This window comes from Euleptes europaea, chromosome 10 (genome assembly GCF_029931775.1).
Source record: "Euleptes europaea isolate rEulEur1 chromosome 10, rEulEur1.hap1, whole genome shotgun sequence".
Taxonomy (NCBI): Eukaryota; Metazoa; Chordata; class Lepidosauria; order Squamata; family Sphaerodactylidae; genus Euleptes; species Euleptes europaea.
Genome location: NC_079321.1, coordinates 43048008 through 43068003, shown reverse-complemented (window position 1 = coordinate 43068003; position 19996 = coordinate 43048008).

The window sequence follows — 19996 nt, the reverse complement described above, 5'->3', positions numbered from 1 at the left end:
AACACTTCTTGGTCTCCATTACAAAGTGTAGACAGAATTTGGGCTTTCCCCTTTCTTTTTATTTTCTTTCTTTTTCTCTCATCACTTTTAGTGTGACATTCTTGTTGGTCCTAATAAAAAGTTATTAGATTACTTTTTTACAGATACATCAATGGGATTTGACATAAACAAATGAATTTTTCTTTCACAGATATAGCTATTTACATAAAATCCAGCCAAACTGTAAGAATGTTTGGCTTAGAGTATTTGCACCTACCTATTCATTCCACTTTAGTGTTTTATATTTCATTCTAATAGAAATTATTAAAATAATATTCATGTAACTACAGACTTTTGTTGCTGTTTTGACAAACATTTTTTGCTTCACATATCTACAATGAATCAAGGTAATCTCTCTTTGTCAGCACTTCCTTTTTAGTTGCCAATGATTTTTCTAAATGCCTAAATAGGTATAATCCACTGACTTACTTTATAGTTTATTGGTTTCCTGCTATGACAAACACCATGCCAATAAACAACTTTATTCATACAGCCTGGTCTGCTGAAAACCACCTGGTGTTCAGCAGCAAAATCTGCATTTAAAATCAGATCTTGGGCGACAGGAATTTAAAGAGAACTCAATATTGCTTGTGAAAACAAACAAAAGAGAAATGGCTTTTACCAACTGGAAACCTTCTTCCACAAAAAGCTGCTACTACTATATGTCATGGTTCTGCTTAAAAAAAAAAATCTTCCTTCCAAAAAAAGGGGGGAGAAGGGGGGGACTTAAAACCCAGCAGCTAAATAAGTTTTTTTTTAAAAAAAAAAAACATATACATAAGGTAAAGACAAAAATATTACAATATTGGTGGCAGATCTACACATAGGTTTCTATAAACAGTTTCCAAATATCGAAAAATAAGTCCATATGCAATTGCCATCTACGGTATATGCCATGGGTTCAAATATCAATATAGTTGTAAGGTTGTCCATTGATTCACCGGAGATGGTCTTTTATCTTTCCAGTGTTGTAATACAAGTCTTTTAGCTGTAGTAAGGACACAGAGAGTCAATTTTTGTTGACCATCAGTTACCCTCCAAGAAATGGGCAGATAATTTAGAAGTACATAAGCATCCTCAAAAATCAATGAACCAGTTCAACCTGGTGCAATCTGTTAAACTAGAGAGTTTGGGGTGAATCCAAGAGTGTCACACTGACTTGATGACATCAGTTCTGGTTCATACCAGAGGTGACATTGCAGCATTGTCATGACGCCAGTTTCCCCCCCCCCATTTCCCCCCATTACCCTACTGAGCTGTGGTGGGGGACAGTAAGTCAAGGAAGGGAAGTCTTCCACCACAGATGCAATGCCTCTTAATTTATATATCAATTACATAATGAATAGGCTATCAGGAGTGGCGTTTTTTCCATCCTCACTTGGTTCCTGGAAAGTATTCATTCTTTTTTACAAAGATGATATGATCTTGTTATTTCTTACTCATGTTTTTCTAAAGAGAATCTTGCTTAAACTGAGTAAATATTTTCAGAAGAAACTTAAGTACAAATTATGCTAAAACCAAGGTGATTGGTTTTTATTAATTGTGTACATGATGTTTTATGTTTCTATTGTGTTTTATTTTGTAGGCCACCTCTGGCAGTTTCTCTCAAAAGGCAAGATGGAAAATTTCCAAACAATAACAATGGATAGAAGGGGCAAAAGCCAAATGCTGGGGTGAGCAGGGGGAGAAAGCAAGATTGACAGGCCAGTCCTGAAGGGGGGGGGATAGTTCAGTGACAGCCGGAGACGGCGCTGCCTTGCCGCCTCTGAGAGGCTTCCCTGGCTATAAATAAAATTTCAAAATACACTTTTTAAAATATCCCTGTGAAACTATCCCATTGACTTTCATCGGGCTGTGCCAGCTATTTTGCCGGCGTAACTCTACTCCTGCAAATTGGCGCATTCCTGGGGGGAGGGAAGGGCTTTGAAAGCTGCCTAAAGGCAGCTCTGACCCTGGGAACAGCCTCCTGGATGCCTGCATGACCACTCGCACCGGAAAAATGCTGCCAGGGAGGCAGTGCCGCTGCATGTGGTCCATGCTGTGAAGCAGTGCTCCACAGCAATGTTAAGTGCCCTTGCGCTGGCATCTGTATCCACATAGCTGGCGCAAGTGGCACTTGTTTGGCAGGAAAGCAAAGCACTGTTTTTGGAAGCCAGTGTGCTTGGATTCCACCAGATGTGATTCTGTGAGGAGGCATCCCTAGTTAACTTTGTAGTTTATACTCCATGTCTTCACACATACATATACATGCAACCATATATGGAAACACTATTATAGGGATTTTGCTAGTTATTAATATTTATATATGGATGCCAAATACTTGTCAAAACATACAAAAGAGGAACCAAAATGAACAGGGTCTAAAGCAACTGCCCTATGAGGAGTGGTTAAAATGCTTATGGCTGTTTAGTTTAGAAAGAAGGTGGTTAAGGGGAGATATGATAGAGGTCTATAAAATTATGCATGGTATGGAGAGAGTGGACAGGAAGAAGCTTTCCTCCCTCTCTCATAATAGCAGAATACTGGGTCATCTGCTGAAGCTGGAGGGTGAGAGATTCAAAAAAGAAAAAAGTATTTCTTCACAAAACACGTAGTTAAATTGTGGAACTCCCTGCCCCAGGATGTGGTGATGTCTGCCAACTTGGAAGGCTTTAAGAGGGGAGTGGACATGTTCATGGAGGATAAGGCTATCCATGGCTACTAGTCAAAACAAATACTAGTCATGATGTATACCTATCCTCTGCAGTATCAGAGGAGTATGCCTACTATATTAGGTACTGTGGAGCACAGGCAGGATGCTGCTGCAGTTGTCTTGTTTGTGGGCTTCCTAGAGGGACCTGGTTGGCCACTGTGTGAACAGACTGCTGGACCTGATGGGCCTTGGTCTGATCTAGCAGGGCTTTTCTTATGTTCTTATAAAGTACATCAGTAACTTTATAGTTTATGTTTGATTGACATGTTAAGGCAGGAACAATAGTAAAGCCAATCAATAGCTGTTTCTGTATGGATCTTTTGGGACGAAAATTAAGACTTTGAAGATACTGCATTTTCATTTTTTATGCCTTTTCTAAGAGAATGTTCTCTTAACAAAAGGGAAAGTTAGACATTACATTACTTGCAGAGATTACAGCAGGAAGAATACTTTTATGCTTTTGAATCCTAGATAAAAATGAAACAAGCTTAGTGCTGGCATATGGATTTCATCCATTGTCAGATACATGAATTTCAGAGTTAATTTACAGACATTGACTGGGTTACTGGAGACTTCTGCATTAACAAGCTACAAAATACTTTTTCATCAAGTTACAAAATCGAGGACTTATATAGGAAAGAACAAGAAGAATAAGTACCTCCTGCTTCCTATTTTATACTTCCTTGATAATGTCTAAAAATTGGAGGATCATGTATATCTCATACAGGGAACTGCTTGAACTATCCCTGAATTTGTGACAGACATAAATCCCCTATTTTAAAATGCTAAATCATGAAATATGAGCCACTCAGGGTATTTGTTTACTACAGAAACTACTTAAAAAAAAAATCATTAAAATTTATTGGATAATAACAATAACAATAAACAATAAAAGCAACTGAAAGAAGCAGAAAAAGAAAAAGACAATCTTCATGATTTAAAATACAGTATATCTATATACACGATAAGATAAAAGCAGGATTCCTGTTACAGTTTATTTCTTTGTCTTCATATTCATCGTTCCGTCCTGAGCACAACGCATTCCCCTTTCTTGCCCTTATTTATAAAATTCTCTACTTTATTTATAGTTTGTGACCATAACTCATCTAAACTTATTGTATCTCTATTTTTCTGATATGCTGTTAGCTTAATTAAAACATAAATTTATTTAACTTTAACCAGCCATTCCTCTATCTTACATATGATAACTGCTGTTCTAGCAGCAGTTATCATATGTAATCCCATACAAAGTTGGTCTTTTGTTAGGTTAGGTACCAGATTTAACAGGATTTTAATTTATTTTTTTAAGCGGGGAAAAGGAACAGCTGTTACTTATTGAGTGACCAAAACTGCACACAGTATTCCAAATGAGGCTGCACCATAGATCTATACTGTGACGATATAATATTGGCCATTTTATTTTCAATCCCTTTTCTAATAATTCCCACTATAGAGTTTGTATTTTTCACTCCTGCACACCCCCACTTTTAAGTAACTTTTAGGATTCAGTATTTTGACCCATATCACTTCTATTGGGGAATTCATTCCCCTGAAGTTTTCTAACTTATTTGATTCTCTTTGATGTACAATGCAACACCTCCTCCAACCTGTCCCTCCTGTTGATCTTATACCCAAGGATGACTGTATCCCATAGATTTCCCCCATTCCACCATGTTTCTGAGATACCCACTACATATATAAAATGTCATTTAGCACCAAAAACTCCAGCTCCCCTATCTTGGCTCAGAAACTTCTAGCATTGGCATATAGATGCCTAAAACATGTTTCCTTTTTCCACAACTTTTTCTTCCCTTGGCCCCTTTGTTGCCACATGTGGCCCTCCTTCACCATCCTACCCTCACTCCCAAGTTCTATTATGCTTCTATTAATATTACCCTGAGTGTTTACAACACAGTCATCTCTTTGGACTGACTTGTCCAAACTAGAGGCTCCCCTGCTCCTGTCAGCTTTTCCCCTGGGATTAATTTAAAAGCTGCTGTGCCACCATTTGGGGAGGGAAGGCCACATGGTATAGCCCAATCTCAACAGATTTCAGAAACTAAGCAGGGTCAGTGCTTGAAAGGGAGACCACCAAGGAAGGCTCTGCAGACAACGGCTATGGCAAAACACATCTGCTTCTCACTTGCCATGAAAGCCCCTTGCTGGGATCACCATATGTTGACTGCAACTTAGCACGTTACACACACACAAACATGGCAGCGTGGTGTAGCAGTTAAGTGTGGCGGTTTGGAGTGGTGGACTCTAATCTGGAGAACTGAGTTTGATTCCCCACTCCTCCACATGAAGCCAGCTGGGTGACCTTGGCCTAGTAACAACTCTCTTAGAGCACTCTCAGACCCACCTACTTCACAGGGTGTCTGTTGTGGGGAAGGGAAGGTGATTTTAAGCCAGTTTGATTGTTCCTTAAGTGGTAGAGAAAGTCAGCATATAAAAACCAACTCTTCTTCTTTTTTATATTAATCACCAGCATCCTGGATTCCTTTTGGTTCAACTGAAGTTTATCTCTTTTGTACAAGTTTGGCTTGTCCCAAAAAGTTCCCCAGTGCCTAACAAATCTAAACCCTTCCTGCTGGCACCACTTTCTAATCCACACATTGAGACTCCTGAACGGTTCCTGTCTAGCTGGTCCTGTGGATAGAACTGGTGGCAATTCTGAAAATTCTACCTTTGAGGACCTGGCCTTTAATTTTCTGCCTAGTAACCTATTTTTTTCTTCCAGGACCATTTCCCAGTGTCATTGGTGCCAGCATGACCACAACTGCTTACTCCTCCCCAGCAGTACATCTATCAACTTATGTAAACAGTGTGTAATATCTGTAACCTTCGCACCACATAGGCAAGTCACCATGAGGTCAAAACACCTGTCACAGATCCCTTTCTCTATGTTCCTAATAATTGAATCACCCACTACCAAAAGCTCTCCTCCCCTCAACCCCACAGGGGTATCCTTGGTGTGAGAGGATATTAGTCCATCACCCAAGGAACGGGTCCCTTCTAAGATATCACATCCTTCCGCAGACTGATGCCCTCCTAACTCAAGACTCAGTCTCCACAACAGTAGAAGAGCTGTCAGCACAGGAATTGGACTGTTCTGCTAACTCCCTGAAGGTGGGGGCTCAAAGCTCTCTTTCTGTCTCAGTTTCTCCAGGTCATCAACTAGGGTTGTGCATATCAATATACCTGAACCAAAAATAAACCCGAAATTAGCCATTTCGGCAATATTTGGGTTTTGGAATCTGCCCAAAGCCGAATAGGTGATTCCTGAAAATTTCCAGGTTCAGCTACTCACTTTTGCTCAAATGCATGACCCTGTGCTTTCTCCCTTTTTTTGGGGGGGGGGACTGGTTTTGTTAGGGCCCATAGTTGGTGCCCTTTTGAGGTAGGGGTTGTGTAATCAGAACCAACTTGGTCTGACCAACCAGGCTGATCTCTACTTTAAATTCGGGGCTCACCCAGTCCCGTCCAGAGGGATATACCCTCCAACTAAAAAATGCTGGTGCCAGCTTCTGCAGCTGCTGACCACCAGGCTTCTGAAGAAGACTCCTCACCCGCATGGATGAGCAAACTCCTTCACAAGAGCTGCCTCGGTCACGACTCTGATATAACACCACCACCCCAAAAAACCTGCTCTCAAACTGTCACTCCGAGAATGTTTTCCGTGCCTTATTTTTCTTGTATTTAAGCCGTTTTCCTCAGTTTGCAAGCTAATTTACATGGACATCATGTTATGCACCCCATATATAAAACCTGCCAATCAGCTCTTTCCACCAGTCCTCGGCAATGTCGAACTTCTGAACCTGAAAACAGATGGACAGCTCAGCTCTCAAATGCCTGGCGAATGGGAGCAACCACTTTTCTGGCCCATAAAATTTGACCCCCTGTTCCAAAGTTCACCAAACTTCAATGGCCCTTTAAGGAGAGTCCCTTTCAGCCACACTGCAAATTTGGGAACTCTACTTCCAAAAATGCCCCCACAGGAGCTTTGAAAAAAATCCCCACAGACAATAATGGGCCTGAATTATTATTATTATTATTATTTTGTAAACCCAGAAATAAGCCAAATACTCCTTTACTGATATGGGTATTCGGCTTATTCTAGGTTTACCAAAAAAAAAAAAAAAATCAGGCCCAATAAGCCTGAACCCAAAATTTACCAATTTTTGCTGTGGTTGCTCGGCCCTAACATCAACTCTAGCTTCAAGGGAACAAACCTGCTAGAGACCCATGAGCTCCATGCATTGAGCACACAGCCATGATTTCTGCCAAGTAGATAGATAATCATACATGTGGCACTCCCTGCAAAATACTGGATAGCACCCACTCCCCTGCTAGCTTTCTAATTTCATAACTGGTTTAGCTATTTAAAGGTCTTTTAGAGTAGAATAGGGTGCTTACCTGAACGTGTAGGGTGCTTATCTGAAATAGTATGCTTACCTGACTTCCTTTATATGGATACAATATGTTAACAACTATATACATTAAGTACAAACCGTAATAAGGTTTTACATAAATTCCAGAAATTTCTATTGGTATGTTGTAAGAAATATGATTACATATTCCAAGCCGGATCTTAGTGTTCTTTATTTACACACATATTCAAAAGCAAGCCCCAATGGGATTTAATCCCAAGTAAATTTTGATTGAATGATGAATTTGCTGCATAATCCTATGCATATTTACTGAAAATGAAATTCATGGTATTTAATGAAACTTGCAGCCATATAACACAGTCATGTACATGTTTACCAAAAAGTAAGACCCAAGGAGCCAATGTGACTACTCCCAAGTAAGAATTGCAGGTTGAACCCCTGTGCACACTTACACAGGAGTAAGCCCCATAGAACACCAAAGTTACATCTGCATAAATATTTCTTAGATTGTGCTGTTCATATCACCATATTATGCACATTTATTTGGAAGCAAGATATACTTAATTTTGTGCAATTTATGTGTAAGTACAGAAGCAGACAATCATGTTGCATGATTCTATAAATAACACTTCATAGATCCTGTAAGACGAAATAAAGTGCTCTGGAGTCAAAGAAACCAGAGAAAGTCTTTTGAAAAAACTTTTTACATCTCATCCAAGCCTTTAAATAATTTTTCACACCAAAACCTTATATTAGAAACTAGCAACTTTAAAGAAAAGAAATCCTTCCAGTATAAATGATCGAACACTTTAATTGGCAATGCTTGGGATAGTGCCAAAAAGAATGTGCATTGGGAAAATGTAGTAAATGATGCAGATAGCAGAGGAGGTGACCTTAGAAAAGTATGGAGGTAATACTACCTAATTAATAGCAAAATTGGAGATAACCTTGAATTACTAAACCAGAATATATCCTTGTCCATAATGAAGAGCAAAATTAAATGGCATCATGCTTCTGAAAGAGAGTACAAAGTCACGAGTCACCTGCCAGCTGGATCTGGAAATTATTCTTGAAATAATCGGGGAAAATCAGGTTCTATGATCTGAAAAAGAAAAAGTTTATAGTTACAGCTATTTGGTCCCCCAACCTAAAAGAAAGACGCAGGCACCAAGGTTGGATTAAACTAAGACTTTATTATTTAAAAGCTGAATTGCTGGGTAACTCATTTACCTCCTTAGCACAGACACCCTAAAAGGCTACAAGTCTACCACCATTTGGACCACCCCACCCTGGCTCCAAGCCCAGAGCACTTCATAGCTGCTTTTCCTTTGTCCTTGCATGCACAACAAAATTGTACCGATAGAGGCTGCCAATCAAGGACATTGCTTTATATCAGTCAGTGTGTAGGTTCAACCATTCACCAGGCAGGTGTGTCAGACAGCCTGATGTGTCCAGTTTGGTTACCTCACCCTATCCTTAGATATTGCAAGGTGCTTTTCAATCTAATAAGATAAAAATCTCCACACTATAAACCTGCCACCTTACTTTGAACCTTACCAGTCTACCCCTACCAAGTGTATTCAATTATAAGCTTCTCCACCAAAAATAAGTACATTAGTCAAATATTCTGCTTTAGGGGTTGTTTGTTTTTTGGTAACTTACTTAGTCTAATGGTTAATAGCATTGCTATGCAAACTCTAAGGGCTTTTGAAATGTCAGTTAATAGCAAGCAAAATGCAGAAGAAAGTCAATCGAATCTTTCAATATATTAACATACAGACTTGCATATTTTCAAAGGCCTGATTGATAACAATGTAAGTTATTTATTACGTCAAATATCCTCTAGCGGGCTTATTGAGAAAGTATGCACAGTTCAGCATGAAGATCACACTCTCTTCAAGGTCAGTTTTTAAAAGGTTAACAACTATATTAAGGAAAAAATGACAAATGAGCATTATACCTGCTGGGACAACCCTATTTATATGAGTACATGTCCCTCAGTGCAATCTGGAATTTAAAAGATGTTCACTAGATGGCCAAAAATGTTTCTCCCCTTTAGTTGAATTATTTCTGAATTTGCAAACTTGTGCGCCTCAGTATGCCCCCAATTATAAGAGATTCTAGAAGTCCGCCTAAAGCATGAACCCCTCCCTGTCTGGATGGGATCTTTATCTTCTGCCCCCCACTTCTCATTTCTTACATGAGATGGGATACAGTAAAGTCCCATCCATCTGAAAGGGGTTCACTTGCAAAGGCAAGGGAAGCACCATCCTTGGAAGGTTTCTACGATGCTCTGTGGGGGCGTTTTATGTACCAAGGCCTTTAAAAGAATCTAAGATGTAGGCATTTTGAGAAGGAGGAGGTTAATGGGTTTTCAATGTACTGTGGCTGGGCTTAAATTTGGAATTGTAAGTCACCTTGATCCATAGGGGAAAGGCAAGGTATAAATATTTGAATAAATAATAAATGAGGGAAACACTCCCCACGTGTGTTTACAGAGAAATTATGCATGTGCAATTTTTGAGAAGGGGCAATACTGACAGGGAAGAGATGCAATGTGAGCTCCTCCCATGTAGCTGAGTGAGACCTTACATTTGCAGAGCTGAAAATAAAGCAGTATTCTGCATGAAGGAACTAAGCCAGTATGAGGTAGCAGTGACACAGATCGACTAGGACTTGAGTGACATGAGTACAACCCCCCCCCCCCCAGTCATGAAGCATACTAGGTGAGTTTGGACCAGTCCTTATTTCTCACCTAGGAGAATAGTTGTCCAAATTAAATGGGGGGAGGGTGACTGCTGTCCTCAGCTCTCGGAGAAGGCTAAAATGAAAAAAAATGAAGAGTGCTGCTGGGTTTCCATGTCATGAGATGAAAGCAATGAGTGGATGACTAACAGCACAATCCAAAGGAGGGGTAGTTTCACCATGGCTGGGAACGGCGCAGCCACAGCACAGCCAGGCCACCTCCTGAGCGGTTTGCTGCACCAAAGCGAGCAAGCTGCACAGGCAAATTCCCCAACCTCCCATGAAACTGTTGTATGCAGTTCCATGGGGCTACACCACCATTTTTGCTGGTGTAAGTTCATGCCAGCAAAAATGAGCATTCCTGGGGTGAAATGGCTTAGGGAGCTGACTAAAGTCAACCCCGCCCCTGGGAATGTCCCCTTTGGCACTGGCACAAGCCTCTGTGCTGGAGGAGTACTACTGCTGAGGCTGCACCAGTGCCCATAGCTTGCGCTGCTGCATAAGTGGCATAAATGGCCTGGTGTTGGCGCCAGTGCCCATTTGGATGGTGCAAGTGGCACTTACACCGGCACAGGGGTCACACCAACTCCTAAGGCCTCCCCCCCCTTAGGATTGCACTGTAAGTGGATGTAGGAAGACAAGCGAAGCACTAGATTTGAATACCTGTATCTTTCCCCCATTTGGGCGATATTTTCAGTGGAAAAACCACCATGGTTGAAACAACCATAAAAGGCCATTTATACATGGGTGCTTATTTTTGAGTTTTGAGAATTTGGATGGGGGAAATGTGCATCTAGAGAGTGGCAAATCAAAGTCAAAACCTTTTTGGAGTACAGTTTATGATTTCAATGTTATAATTATAACAAATAGGTACAGGAAGGCATGTGTGTGAAGGGATTTATCCTTATTAATGCTCAGGGATCAAAAAGTGCAAAGTTCTATAACCTCCATCACAACCAAAATGGTTACAGCATAAAATAAGTATATTCCATCCTCTCTGGTAGAATAATGCCTGTTATGTTCTTGTTAATCCTCTAGTATAAGTAATTAAAAGCAAAAGAAGTTTCACTAAACACACACAAACACAAAGCCCTAATAACCAAAGTTTTATAGAGGAAAGATTTCAAATTTCTGTACCACATGGCAGAATTTTGCAAAAGGAAGATAAATGGCCATTTAATATGCTTATATTCAGCATGTTTTACTAAAAATAAAATAAAATAATGGATTTCAAATATATTTTATTGCTGAGGTCACGGAATTTCCTCCTCTGGATCATGCAAGCAGTTTTGCAATATTTTATCACTTGATCCTGTTGAGAGCTTAAATAATTATTCATTTCTGCTGGGCAACTGCTGAACACAAATATTTCTGTTTACCATTCACGGTGCAAAAAAGGAAATACAATAAATCTTCATTTATTTATCATAATTTCTTTCTGGATCCTTTTCTCTAATTCAGCATAGATAGTAGAGGTCACTGAGACAACAGCAGCCAAAAGAAGAGATATGGTTCCTTGCATAGAAATGTTAGCATTGTGTTTGAAAAATGGCCATTGAATTATTTATTTGGGCTATTGAACTTAGTATGAAATCAAGGCTATAATTCCCATTCAATAAGCTCACACACAAAATTTAATTGCTATTTTTTGACAGCAAAGTTGCTTACACATATAACAATCATAGATAAGTCAACTGCTAGCAGGTAGTAGCAAGCATTTAAAAGTATGCTACTTGTTCAAGACTGTCATTTCATGCATACTTCTTATGCTGCTGCAGGACTGATTTCTTTCAAGAGTTAGATTGCAATGAGACAACCATCACACATAGCTGAACCCGTGTCAATGTCAAGATAATAAGGATTTCTGCATGCTAGAATTTTTTGTAATAGCATTTTAATATAGAATTAGAGAAGAAGTAGTAGTAGAAGAAGTAGTAGTAGAAGAAGAAGAGTTGGTTTTTTATATGCCACTTTCTCTACTACTTAAGGAAGAATCAAACCAGCTTCCAATCACCTTCCCTTCCCCTCACCACAACAGACACCCTGTGAGGTAGGTGGGGCTGTGAGAGCTCTAAGAGTTGTGAGTAGCCCAAGGTCACCCAACTAGCTTCATGTGGAGGAGTTGGGAATCAAACCTGGTTCTCCAGATTAGAGTCCACTGCTCCAAACCACTGCTCTTTATACCTTGCTGGCTCTCTGAATTCATTGCTGGAGGTTTTGTCCCCAAAGGAGCTTTGCTGTGTTACTGTATTAACATATGAGTGTCACAGAAGGATCTGGGAGACAGATTCAAATCCCCATTCTGCCATGAAAGCTTGCTAGGTGACCCACTTCACAGGGTTTGTAAGGATAAAACGAGGAAGGGAAAACTTTGTATGATGCTCTGAGCTACTTTGTATGATGCTCTGAGCTACTTGCAGGAAGGGCAAATTAAATATGCACTACATGAATAGACAGATGTGTAGAAAATTATTCTGAATCACAAAGCATCTCAGACTATCCAATAAGGGAAAATATATATTAGTAGCACAATCACTCATACAAAGTAACCAAGGGTTTAAGGACACCAACGTGCCAGGGTTTATGGAAAGGGATAGGGCTGTGCAAAAAAAAAAAAGGTAAGAAGTAGATTTTGGGTTTGGGTTTATTGGGCCCAATTTTTTTCAGTAAATCCAAAATAAGCTAAATACCTATACCGGTAAATGGGTATTCGGCTTTATTTCTGGGTTTCCCAAAAAAATCAGGTCCATTATAGTATATATGGAATTTTTTGTAAGGAGCCCTGAGGGGTGTTTTTCAAGGTAGGGTCACTGAATTCTCCTTGCATGACTCTCCTTGCATGAACCCCAAAGTTTGGTAAAGTTTGGGACAGGGGGTCCAATTTTATGGGGCTCCGAAGGGGTCACCCTCATTCTCCATAGGAAAGCATTCTGAACTTTACAATGCTTTTCTATGGAGGAGGGAGTCAACCTCTTCAGGACCCCATAAAATTGGTCCCCTTGTTCCAAATTTTACCAGACTTTGGAGATTGTGCAAGAAGAGTCCCTTGCACCTATGCTGCAAATTTGGTGACTCTACCTGGGAGAATTTTAAATTCTAAATTTTAAATTCTGCCCCCTGGGAGAATTTTAAAATTACTTACTTTTCATAGTCTGTAACAGCTGCATCCGCATCAAAGAATCGTGGGAAAACTCAGTCACCCATGTATGCTTACAATGGGCCTGTGCAAAGCTATTGCTACCCATAGCTTTGTGTGGGCCCATTGTAAGCATTCATGGGAAACATATTGGGTTTATCAATATGCACAGTCCTAGAAAAGGAGTGTCTGGACCGCATCTTCATTTGGATGCACATTCTGATGCTCCTTTCATTTATGCACTAGTTCCTAAAAGTAATGTTGTATCTATTTAAAATGTTTATATACCACATCCTCAAGGCAGCTTTCAGCAATAAAACCAGTAACTACACCATAAAAATACTGTTCACAAAATTAACGAAAACATTCACAATGTTAAAACAACACCCTCAGTACAACCAAGCAAAAACAGGGCAGAAAAAAATGGAAGCCATATGCTATTCAATTAAAAGCCATCCAAAATTTTTAGAAGTCTTGATCTGGCACTGAAAAATGCAGAACAATGGTACCAGAGCCAGGAGGGCATTCAAAAGCCAGGAGGTCACCAATGACATACCGTATATACTCGCGTATAAGCCGAGTTTTTCAGCCAAAAAAAAGGGCTGAAAAAGCCGAACTCGGCTTATACGCGGGTCAATACGGTAGAGGGGGGAGGGGGAGGGGGGAGGAGGGAGGGGGGAACTTACCTCCATCACCGCTGCCGCCGGGCCCAGGTGCCTTCCTCTGGCCGGGAGGGGCCTGCCTGCGGCCGCCATTTTATACCCGAGTATATACGGTACTCTCCCTTGTGGCCACTCACCTCTCCTTAGTGGGCAGGAGAACATGAAGAAGAGCGAGAGATGAAGAAAAGTTTTCTATGTGTCGCAAAATATCCCAAAACGTCTGTGGAATTTCTGCTGATACCAAAGACCTTGGAACAAATATGTGGAAGTAAAAAAGAAAGGTTTTCCCCATCCTTGCTTAAAGTTGAAGAGTTTATTTTTGTTATGTGACTGAAGTTGCCATGAGAGTAAAAGGAACTGAAGTTGTCTTTTCCTAATTCTGATTTTTGGCACCTTCTAATATCTTTATCTTCTTGACCCTTGCTGGTATCTTCAAACGCCCCTGTCCTCCTAAGTACATTGAAATGATTTGCATACATATTATTGTACAGAAATAATCAGTGTTTGTTAGTTTTGTTATGCAGTAGAATAGTCTACCCATACTTTGTTCAACACATCTATATGTATTTCTATGTTAAAAGCCCTTTAATACAAGTAGCTGAATGTTAAATATTCACAAGGTGAGTGACACCGGATCCATTATAATTAAATCATATTAGAATCACTGAACTGAATCATTTTATAGCTTTACAATTATCTTGCAGACAATGTACTTGGTAATTTTTGCTAAATGCTTAAGTATCCAATTTGACCTGAAGGGTGCTGTTTTCGACTTGCATGATGGCAAAATATATTAATGTCCCAGAAAATGTTTCATACTCCATTTATCGTAAAATACTCCATTTTTAATAGGTGGCAATGTAAAACTTAACACTAAAATGTATTTAATTCTAATGGCAAATCCAAAAGTTCATGCACAGGCTTCTACTGAAGTTTACTTTGTATTTCTAGGCTTTGCAGTACTCTTTGTTCATTAAATTTCTTATGTACATAATTTTTTTAAAATAATTTTTATGGATGTTTTATCATGTGCCAGTTTGGCTCATGGCCTTTGCATGATTTCTGAGCACCCAAGTAGAATGTTCAGTGCATTCTTTATCTCTGAACAACTATAACATGTTCCATTATGAAAAAAGCAACTGCGCTTACACAGCTATGTGCTGCTTCCCTTCAAGCTGATCCTGCTCCCAAATTACCATGTCTGATATTGCTGCCACAGGACCTAAAAGGCACACTATTAAAAGAAAGATCACATTTTGAGATGAGTCTTACTAGGTTAGGTGTGCCTTGTAGATATATCCCTTGAGGTTTAATAACAATTTCTAAGTTGTCCAGAGCTGGAAAATCTTGTACATGGGATTTCTCATATTGCTTCATGGGAATGGTAGTATCTCCCCACACCCTGTTTCTCAGACATTTAGAACAATAAAGAATATGTGCCTCTGTTTTTTTTCTCTGGAGTATTGCAGTAAACCTGCACATGACCATATCTGCAGATAGTGTATCCTCTGTAGGTAGTTTCACCAACGCATCTGACTGCCTAAACACAAAAAGGGGGAAACCTCTAGAAATATGTGATTAACAGCGCATTCCTGAAAGGAATGCCTGCGCTGGCTTAGGAGGCAACCCAGCGGTGTTGCCTCCTAAGGAGGTTTTGGCACTGACAAAACCTCTACCCGGCACATATCTACCCCAGGAGAAATGCCAGCAAAAAGCAAAATAAAAAATAAAAAAGGGGTGTTCCTAAGCCGAAACCCCCTGGCCGGTGCCGGAATGCTCCAGGAATGCCTCCCGGGGTGCCGTTACGCCCCAGGAACACCTCCCAGGGCGCCGGAATGCCTCCCAGCAGCCAGAGGCTGGCAGGAGGCTGCGGGGGCGGCCAGGCCCAGAGCTGCTGTGGCGGCATCAGGGGCCTGCACGCCGGCGCTGGGGCCACTCACACCGGCTTGCACCTTCTGGGCTCCAGTGGTGTGGGCCCTTGCTCCGGCAAGCGCTGTTGCCAGCCTCCTAAAGGCTTTTGGCATGGCCACCGGCACATTTGAGGAATGCGCTGTAAAAATGTCACTTTAATGGCCCAACTATGATGCTGGGGGATATGTGCCTTTGTTAGAGTGAGATGGTTGTCACTGATTGCTCGGGCACAAAAGCTTCAATAAATAAGTTACCAATACAGCTTCTTTACTAAGGCATGACCCAGAAATGACCTCATAGCACAAGTGGTTACTGCAGAAGTTCAAAGCTGCTCAAAACTGCATCTGGACTGAACTTTGAACAATAACATTGAGCTGATTGTGGGGCAGCTCAATTCAGGTGTCAACAAAGAGTTCAGTCAAAGTAAATTTGACTGGCATTCAATAGAAGTTCATAAAGATACGAGTTACTTTCAGTTTCATTCAGATACTGTGTTGCAAACCCATTTCTGTGATTAACCATGGTTTTCATAAGTCTATGTACTACCATGGTTCCCACACATTAATTTCCTCCTCATTAATTTTATCATGTTAATTTCTTGCATTTGGGGGAGGATACAATAATGGAAAAAAGTGCAGGCTGTGGGGCTTACCTGGAGCCCATGTTTGCTGGCCCGTACTGGGAGAAGCCTGGAAGGGGCTCAGGAGGGTGATTCAGCAAGTGATATACTAATTTTGAACAATGAATTATTTTTAATACAATGATGAATAAGATTCAGTTATATATATTAAAAGCTGTTTGGTAGAAATAAATAATAATTTATGAGTATGGTTCACCCTATGATATGATTATTTTTCCCAATCAAAACCCTACTGCTAAATGGTGTTTTGTACTATGATATAATTAATTGAACAAGCATGTTTGAACATATATTGCTCCATAGGTACCATAAATCAGACTAATCCTAGTTTGCTGAGCCATTTTACAGCCTTAGATGTAGTTTTAATGAGTTTTTCAAATTCACTAGATCAATTACCTTGAACTGCTTTGAACTGCAAACAAACAAAAAACCATACTTGGTTGAGGCCATTATTTTTAAGCATTTGTATTAAAGTTGTGCATTCTGTCTACTATGTTTCTGTGCAGCAATGCTATGCTTACTAGGGATGTGCATTCAACTGATGCTGAACCGAAAAAAACCCTGGAAAATATCTTTTTTAGCATTTTGGTTTTTTGAAGCCAATAAAAAATGGTGGCAATAAAAGGGAGCCAAAAAGGCAGATCCCAAACAATGCCAAATTTATTTGGCATTATTAGGGGCTGCTTTTGCCCTGCCAAACCCCTCCCTCCCCAACTCCCTCTCACCCACAAACCTGCTGGTTGGGTCTTCCGCTGCGGGGATGCAAAACTGAAGGCTGGGCTCACTGGGAGCAAGCACAGCCTTCAGTGCTTCCCCATCCTCGCCAAATGCCACATGGAGTTTGGCTGGGGTGGGGACAAAAAACTGAAGGCTGCTGGCTTCCAGCTGGGAGCCAGCACGGCTTTCAGTTCTTCCCTGCCCTGGCCGAACTCCCCATGGAGTTTGGCTGGGGGGGGATGCAGAACTGAGGGCTGGGCTCGTACCAAACCCAGCCTTCAGCTCTGCACCCCATATTTTTCAGGTTTGGGTTTATTAACCTGAAAATGTTTGATTTTGGGGGACGAGCCAAATTAAGTATTTGGCTTTTTCCCGATTTTTTTTTTAATTCTGAGTCTATTAAACCAGAACCCAAAATATACTGGAAAAATTGGTGCACACCCCTAATACATACACATAGTAGTATACACAAACATTATTTACACATTGTGTGTATAATAATCTATATGCTAATAGCAAAGTCAGCTAAATCTGAGGCTATTTAAATCCAGTCACTGGAGCTGTGAAAAGGCAAAGCAGATCTTTCTATAAACCCAGAAGAAGTCCCAAGTTTGCAGAAAAATATAAAATATAAAGAAATACATTGGAGAGGGTTTGAAAAACCCCAGAATGATAAAAGAAGCACCTACAGCTTTAAAAAATGGAAGCCCTCAGTGGCAGTTGCTAGGCAACCACAACATTCTACCTTTGTTTCTGTCAGTAAAAGGCAGGATGAGAGGGCAGGACCCTTTCCAGGGCAGTTTTGGCCTTTGAGCGAGGACTCATTGGGGCCAGTCCAGACGGCAATTACTGGGTGACTTGATACCAAGTCACCTAGGCCTGGCTACTTGCTACAGTGCAAGACCTAGGCCTGGCTACTTGCTACAATGCAACAGGAGACACCCTGTGAAAGCCAGTGTAGAGTAGCAAGTAGAGCTTCACGCTAGGGTCTGGGAGACCCGGTTTTAAATCACCAGTCTGCCAAGGAAGCTCAGTGTCAGGCACCGGCCTGGGAAAGGCGCCCAGTGGTTAGGCCAGGTGGTGTTTCAAGGTCTAACTGTTGTTCAGCCCTAGCTCTGTTTAGTCTTTGATCGCTCCTGGGAAAGAATGTTATCTAGGGGGTTGCCCTAGCAACCAGTAGTCATCCTGAAAGTTTACTTTTGCCTTTATATCACCCATACCTGTAGTTTTCCTTCCATTAGTATCCTTGCTAAGTTTCAAGTCAATTTCTGTAACTCGCGGTATATTTCCTAATAAACCAGCTTTCGTAGGAAGACCTGCCTGGAAGTCTGTTTGTGGGATTTATCTGGTGAGCCCAGAGTTGACACTCAGTAGGTGATGTTGGGCCAGTCACATACTTTCAGCCTAACCTACCTCAAAGGGTTTTTTTGAGGATTAAAAGGAGGCGAGGAGAATGATGAAAGCTGCTTTGGTTCTCATTGTGGAGAAAGGCACAATGAAGTGAATTATAAATATAGCTGAAGATGGAAGGCGGATAAACGATAGGTTGATGAATGGCTGAAGAAAATAGAATGAGGCATGGAAAGGGGTGAGGATATGAGTGGTTGCCAGGAGGAGAGAAAGGGGAAATAATGTGGGGAGGGGGATGCAGGGGAAAGTGGTGTGACCTCCCCCAAATCCTTGAGGGTTCTCTATTATGCAAGTGTGCCTGGCCAGCAGTTGGCATTGCACTGGGGCACAGTTTTCTGAGGTTGAGGCTGGTGGGGGTTGGGGGAAGACAGAAGGGCAGATAAAGTTGGGTTGGCCGTTGGGTGGGAAGGAGAGAAGGAAGCAGGAAGAGAGGCTTTGGGGGGTTTTCAGGGAGGGAAAGAGGAAAGAGTGGGAGAGGGGAAACTGAGATCTCCCCTGCAAGGGGAAAAACTACTGTTGTTAGAACTCCCAACAAGCCTACTACTAATTCAGAAAGGAATAATTGAAATATTATATTTTCATGGGCTACACATCGCAATAACAAAGATAAATGGATCTCATTTTTGAAGCCATGTATTTTTAGTATGATTCATTACCTCTTAATATTAATCATTTCTTCCATCAAAGTTCCAAACTTGCTGCGTTTACCTACTTTAGATTCGCTATAATCCAATGGTATAATGTTTTAGATGTAGAGAAATTCTAACACATGCAAAATGGAGCGTTGGTTCTGCTTTCTCTTCATCTGCTCCTGTACAAAGTATTTTTCAAACTGAAGTGTGCAGATATCACCAGTGTGTTTCTGCTTTGACCAAATTTTGGTTGTTTGAAATACTTCCGTAGTGAACAGGCCAGTGGTCTATCTAGACCAGCATGCTGTTTCACACAGTGAAGAACCACCTACCCTGGAGGGCCAACAAAGAGGACACAGAGGCCCAAGCTTTCCTCTGATGTTGCCTACCAGCAGCCCCAGCATTCAGAGGCTGATTTTCTCTGTACTTGGAAGGCCCCTTTCATCATCATGGCCTATACTCAACAAATCTAATTCCCTTGTAAATCCATCTGTGCTTGTGGCCATCACTACAAACACTTGCATTTAATATAATTATTTAATTCTTCATTGTATAAAGAAGTATTTGCTTTTGTCTGTCCTGAACCTATTGCCCATTAACTTCATTGGGTGCCCCTGGGGTCTAGTGTTATGGAAAAGGAAGAAAAGGTTTTCTCAATCCACTTTCTCCATTCCATGCATGATTTTATAAGCCTCTATCATAACTCCCCTTTTGTCTAAACTAAAAAGCCCTAGAAATCATTTGCCTTTCCTCATAGAAAAGATTATCTTGGCTATCCTTGTCTGCACTTTTTCCAGCTCGGCAATATCTTTTTTAGAAAAACAGTGACCAGAATTGTATACAATATACCAAATGTGCCCTCACCATCAATGAATAACAAAGACATTATAATATTGTCTGTCTTATTTTTCAATCATTTCATTAATAATCTCTTTTCTTCAAGCTATTCACCACAATCCAAACAGGGTTTCTTCTCAGTGACCATCAGTTCAGACTTCATAGTATATATTTAAAGTTAAGG